Raw genomic sequence first — 7,093 nt, forward strand, 5'->3', positions numbered from 1 at the left:
CCAAGTATGGCAACACCACTAAAATCCTGATATAACCTGATGTAAATGGACTTTGTGTCATTGCCATGTGCATTATTTGCTCAGTCTGCTTATTGTCTTGGGCAATGTTTAATGTAGGATCATTACAAATGCATCAGTATTTATTTCAACATGCTATATTTCACAATGTTTTGATTATAGAGGGGTTTCTGACTGGGAGCATAGTTCAACATTACTGATAAACATTGCCTGTCTGGTTTAGTTCTGCTTCCCCATACCCAAAGCCCAACTCACCAAAGTGCATAGATTTACTGTTTTGAATTTTATGGTTAATGTGTTTTGTAAAGCACCTAGTGCATCACACCAGAAGTTATGTACATTACATATTCATAACATGGATGTTATACATTTTAAAAAGTATAACCATTAGCAGAAACATGTCTAGGTGGTTGGCTGAAACTTAGCCAACCTATTGTAAGGTTTTGTGTTTTGTATTTTAAGCTTAAGCCAGCAGACACCACCAATAGCACAGGTGGCACTGATAAAAGCTAGCTAACTGAGGTATTGGCACTATATTTGGCAATGTTCTGGTTCAAAATCCACTGACTCCTTTCCACCATGATATGCATGCTAAATCATTCTGCAGACGTCAGCGCAAGGTCATCATCCCAAAGGGAGCTCCTATGGGCAACAGGCGGAGAACAGAGCAGGAAATGACACGGCAAACAGGAACCCTGTTCTCACTGCTCAGCAGTTCCAGGTGTGGTGCCTCAGTTAACCCCGTCACATCACAGCTTCCTCTCTCTTTCTGTCACTGCAACACTTTCATTGTCACTTTTCCTCGCTCTCTTTTTGCCTCCATTTTTGTACCACTAATCTACCACAGTATTGTGTAGAGTTTCAATGTATGTCATAATACACTCCTTATGTTTTCAATGCTTTTGTCATAGTGGGAGAATGATTGAGATGGATTTTTTAAATAATTTCAAAAACATAGAATAAATACTACTATGGCAGTGTACACATAGATGTTGCAGTCTTTGGGTAAAACACACATGACAGAGTAATGATTAATATCAGAACTTGGCCTTGTAGGAGTGGTTGGATTATGCTTTGAAGCCTCAGGGCAGCTGTGGTTGGAAACCGGAATAATATTTCCGGTCACTGCCAAGGCTTTGGCTTTGGTGAGAGGCTTTTAGTGATGTGAGTATCATAGTCAGATGCCTCCCGCCTTTTCATCTTTCAAGAAAGCCAGCACATCATCATTTTATAAGAGCTTTGGGATGGGAATGTATTGGGCGATGAAGTTTGGTGTCTGAGGGCTCAAGCACGTGTAGCGCTTTGACGGAGCATGCTTTACAACATTTGGCTTTCTTTGAGGCAACATGAAGTGTTTATGAGAGATGAGAACACAGTGCAATTCTGGGCTGTGTGTATCACACACTCTCTCACAGGGGAACAACATACTTAGATTGCTAAAGCATATTTCCTAAAAGACCAGTCATTGCTGGAGGCTAACCAAGCAGCAGCAGCAGCAGCAGAAGAATGAATGTTCCCCACAACTTTGACAGCTTATTGTAACTACAGGAGGAGTCCTCAATGTCCATGCCACAGGAAAATAAATCCAAGAGAAACAACAAAAGATGAGAAATAGAGATACATACAGTAGACAGTGAGAAAACAGCTGCCTCCCTCTCCAGGATCACTATCTCCATGAATCAAGGTGGGGCATTCCAAGGCAATGTATTGCAAAAACATTGGCTGGATGGGCGAGCACTTCAATTTACGCCACACTCTGCTGTGTTTTAAGGAATAGAGTTAAATCAGCATGCCTACAAATTCCTTTCTAACTATCTTGTTCGGAATAAAACATCAGCCAGTGTCTGATTACATTCAGAAAGTCAATAACAAAGGAAGAAAAAGTTATGTCTCTGATCACATTCAGAAAGGCAATAACAGAGGGAGAAAATTTGATATTTCTCCCACTGAACATCAATAATAGGCCGTATAGTTTTGCCCCTAAACTTAGCTCTTTGAATTGACAATGGCGATACCCCAGTTGCTTAAAGTCTGGGCTGAATATGACTGGGCACCTGAGAGGGGAATGCTAATCTATCACTCCAGGTCTGAATGATAATGCCCTGCTCCATGCAGCATAATAAAGAGGTAGCAGAATGGGTTTGGACCAACTTTGCAACAAAAAAGTCTGAAATGTCTTCAGTCACCAAAAGGGATGTCATCAGCATAGACTTGACTTAAAATATTATCCATGTTTTCCCGCAGAAATGGGTACATACTCTATACCCTGTGTGGTGGCTTGTGCTAATATTTCTGTCATAAATGGCACAGCTTTGGCATGTATGTCTTTGAATGTTTATACTGTATGGAGAAGTATGCCTGATCTCCTCAAAAGCTGTACAGCTGTATCACTGCAGTTTGTGTATACATCTATCTTCTGTTTGATCTATTCATAGCTATCAAAATAGGAATAGGACGACTATTTGATCAGATAGAACAGAGGAAGAGTTGTGAAAGCTAATATATAATTATACAGAATTGAATTTAGATGTCGTGTCATGGAGCAACATCCAACCCAATTGTATTGGTTTCTGTTGAATGATGCACTACCAGTGGATCCCATGCAAAGAAGCTAATAAGCCACTTCAATGGCCTCACAGTGTGCGAGGCCTGTTGAAACACTCATGCATGAATATTACATTGGCCACAGTGTGCTTTCTTTGCCCCACAGAGAAGCTCAGTGTGTTACATATCAAAGGATTATTTCAAAGAGGCACTGCAGAGATTAGACAAATACCACTAGTGTTCAGCAGGGAGTTTATGTTAGGGGGTGGGGGCTGGGTGTATAGAACAGAGGTTGTGGACTATAAAAAACTACTCTTAGTGACATAAACAAAGCTGATTCCTCTGCAGCAGATTTCTAGGGTGCTGGTCTGGCCTGCTATTTGTCCCTCTGACATTCCTGCAGGGAACTTGAGAAAGGGATCATTATGCAAATAAACAGGTCGATGCCAGTAATAGAGGATGGCTGCCTTGACCCCGGTGCTTCTAGATGCCTTGGTATCTGGTTTGCACAACAAAACTGGGAGGCATAGAAGCTCAAGTGTACTGTATATGAGTTTATGTATGAACACACACAGACACACTGTGGGTGAAAAAAACATCAGATCTTTTTTTTTCAATGGAATTCAGCTGCTAATGGAGCCAAGCTGAGATCAGTCCGATCCACAACGTCCAGCTCAAATCGTTGAAAATGTTTTCAACCTTCAAGGTCTACTCTAACCACTCCATTATGACTGACCTTGCAACTTCACATCTAAAGAATGCATAGACAGGAAGCCTTTCCCTGTGTCCTGGTTGCAACTCAACCTTAGAGTATTTTGTTGTCCTAAATAAAATGTTTCCAATCCTTCTATAATTATATAACTTTGAAGAGAACAGGGAACATTCCCCCATCCAATAGCTTGACTCATTGTTAAGGATTTAATGCCTTTATTTTCATTTTATGATCCTAAAAAAATGTGACTGAATTCAATAGAAAGCCTATAGCTACGAACAGAACTGTTTTAAAACACTTTCAGAATGACATTATAAGTCAAGAAACAGTTTATTGTATGTATGTGTGTATTGTACATGAGAGACATTGATGATAATTTAAGTATCAAAATCCATTATCATCCATAACCACTATTATACATCAGACATCCTTAGAGCTCACAGAAATATTTATGTTTATTTAATTTGATACCCATTCGGTCTGTGCTGTTGTAAGTAAGACTGTTAATGACCTGGTGTCAACAATATTATCTAAACTGGGTTTTATACTGGCATTTCATTTTGCAGTCTCTTTTTTATTCAAAGTGATGAACTAGTGAGGTAGCTTTTTGCACAAGTTAAAGGGAAAATTAACACTAAATGAAAAGCGAGTACACGATTCTGGTGAAAGGCTGTTGATATTTGAGGTCAGCAACAATTCAAATTACATTGGCTGGTTGATAGGCTGGAATTGTTTATGATTCAGTCCAAACCACTACGTTTGTTTCCCAATAATAGAGTCAGAGTATTTTTCTGAATGGACAACTAGAGGAATGTGAAGAGGAATTAGCTAAACTTGAACTAGGAACTACCTGAAATATCATTTGAGAGTTGAGGGCAGAAGGTAAAGGTATAATAGTGCACAGAAAATTTTAAAGGATAAGCGTGACACGAGTATTTAAAATAAAGGCTCGTAGATAGAAGTACTCTCAGTAGTATGTTAGTGTTATTAGAAGACATCGGAATCAGTTGCTTAAATAACATTCATCAAGTCTTTCAAACACTTCAGAGTTTATTTAATACTCTCTACCGAAATTCTTTTTGTTGAATGACAACCATCCATTTTTGTATTGCAAGGTTTTTTTTGGCATGGTGCTGCTATGTTGTAAATATGATCAAACATGTATTAGAAGCATCACCCTTTTGGACAGGGTAGATGCTGAAAGAGATACATTGATATATGCCAACATACACAAATGTATTCATTTTCACACTAAATTCTACTAACAAAAACGTTATTTGTACTTCTTACAGGTCAGTAGAAAGAGGTGAGTTACTCTAAATGTATTTGGATACAAGGAGAGGGAGGGAGGGAAGAGAGGAGTTGATAGAGATTATTTCCAAACACTGTTAATGACTTAAGAATATAATAATCAAGTGCCTTGTATTAATATATTCCTTGTATGTATCATGTGCTTATGAAAGCAGGAGCATGGCTTTTCTCTCTCTCTGTGTAACTAGAATATTAGGTGCCACTAAGTCTGCATATGAACAAGAGCATGTTAAGACCAGAGGAGATAAGAAAGGAACTGTGCTTCTTCCGACCTTGTGCAAAACTGCCATCCTTGCAAGACAGGGAGCCTCGGACGTGAGAAATCCACCACGTGATCATCCCTGCTGAAAGCGAAACTTCTGTCTATATAAACCTTGTGCGAAGGGTTTATCATTGCCTTCACTGTCAGCCTTGTGCTGGTAGGGGAGCCCAATTGCAATTGTTTTATTTTGTCTAATAAATATACTTACATGCAGCTCCGGAGTCCTGAACTAACTAGGGTGAATTTTCACCTATCAGGAGTAATACAACTACTGTTGACATGTTTTTTGCATTGCTTTAGCGACATAGTGTTCCTTGGTTAGTCTACGTGTTGTACAGGAGACTATGGCTGAATCCCATTTCTCCCGCTACCCCTTCGTCTTTCCCCTTCCCCTCCGTTTTGCGCGTTCATGTGGAGGGGTAGGGCTGTCCCAATTCACGTTAAGACAGAGGGGTAGGGGAAGGGGAAGCGCTTTCTACCGCTCCAAACAAAGATTTTCCGAGGGCACACTTCAAACGAAGGGGTAGACTGATTTCCCTCAATGCATTGCGAACCCGTGATCATTAAAGAACAAACATCGCGCTAGTCCATTTAAAAATGTCGGAAACAGCAGGGAAAGCATCACACAAATGAAAGTATTTTCTTTGTAATTCATGATTTTAAAACTTGTTTGATGAAATGTTGCATTGTGTAAAACAGCTGCAGGCGCCATGTTTGTTTATATCTGGTGAGTGACAGCTGTCGCTCTCCGGTAACGTAACAGCTGACGCTTCGTACTGATGACGTACGTAATTGTTGAAGTGCTATCCCAATTCGAAGGGCTAGCGTTTCAACCCCTTCCGCTACCGCTCCATTTGAAAAAGCGAAGGCGAAGGGGTAGGGGTAAGGGTAGGGGTAGAGATGAGAAATGGGATTGGGCCTATGAATCATAACAGTGATTAACAGTGATGATAGCATTCTGGGAAAGCATCCCATTTTTGACTCTTGGTCTTAGATCTCAAAGTAAAAATAAACTTCCCATCTTTCACTCTTAGTCTTACATCTTAGAGTAAAAATAAACTTCCCATGAAGTGGATTCGAAAATTGAATTAGCTGAAGAAACTGGTCATATGATGTGTGAAAGGGGGATTTTTCTTGAAAATCAAGAATGAGACCTTGTTCAATGAGTCCTTGAAACCAATAATTGTTTACCCATGTGAGTGGCTCTTGAACATCATTCACAGTAAGCTGGGGCTTAAGGCAATGTATGTCTTTACCATTATAGCAACACCTTGTCATATGACTAAAATCTTAACGCTAATCTAAAGCTAAAGAGTGCTGAGAGTCAAGTGAAATATACTTTTTTGTTTCATATCAAGAGCAACCCATTTTCATCCTGTGACCTTCAGATATCAAGGCTGGCCACTTTAGCTTGGGAAGACTGGTTTGTTACAGGTTGGAGTCTCATTTCAGTCATATGATGGAGTGCAAGAGGGCTCATTGCTAGGAGTTCCAAAACAGTGTTGCTTCTAATGCAACTCAACTGCCCCCTTGTGGAATCACACTATATTGAACAGGCTTATTACAATGAGTTACTCACCAAAGGCCATTATGCACATAAGCATTGCAAACAAAGGGTTAGTGACTGAAGGAGGAATATCAAAAATGATTGCATCAACAGTTTGCATGAAACTGCTTGCTTGGAGAGGGTTTATTGGTATTCTTGCTGCATAATGACCTTAGCCTTATGTTCTGTAGTTATTACCCTGTGATATCTAATAACCAGTGTATGATAAAAGAAAGATCTGATTACCAAGCTCCTGCTGGGTACACTGCCTTTGGTATCTGGCTACACTCTGCATGTGATGTCCAAGAGAGAGATGAAATGGGCATCTAAACTGCAACTCATCTGCAGTTCACTAGTGAAGTACAATTGTATCCAAAATGTGAAATGAATATTTATACTGTTACTGATGTACTATTACAACATCAGCTGTTTCTGTTCCAAGTTCAAACTCAACAAAATGAAATATTCCAGCAAACAGAGTCCTTGTGAAGAGTAAGGGTCCTAGGTCAGGTCACCTGATCCGTTCTGTGTGTTCATCAAGAATCAAATAAAATAAAAGCACAAATGTTCTGACCACAGGAGACTACCTCTAGGCTAGTTACTTCATCCTCCCAACTATGTTGTTCTACACTGTTGAGCAACTAGACAATGATTTATCCCTAAGTTATAAATATGGATGTGTCACATTAGCTTTATACAC

Source organism: Sprattus sprattus (assembly GCF_963457725.1).
Source record: "Sprattus sprattus genome assembly, chromosome: 13".
In the NCBI taxonomy this organism is placed as follows: Eukaryota; Metazoa; Chordata; class Actinopteri; order Clupeiformes; family Clupeidae; genus Sprattus; species Sprattus sprattus.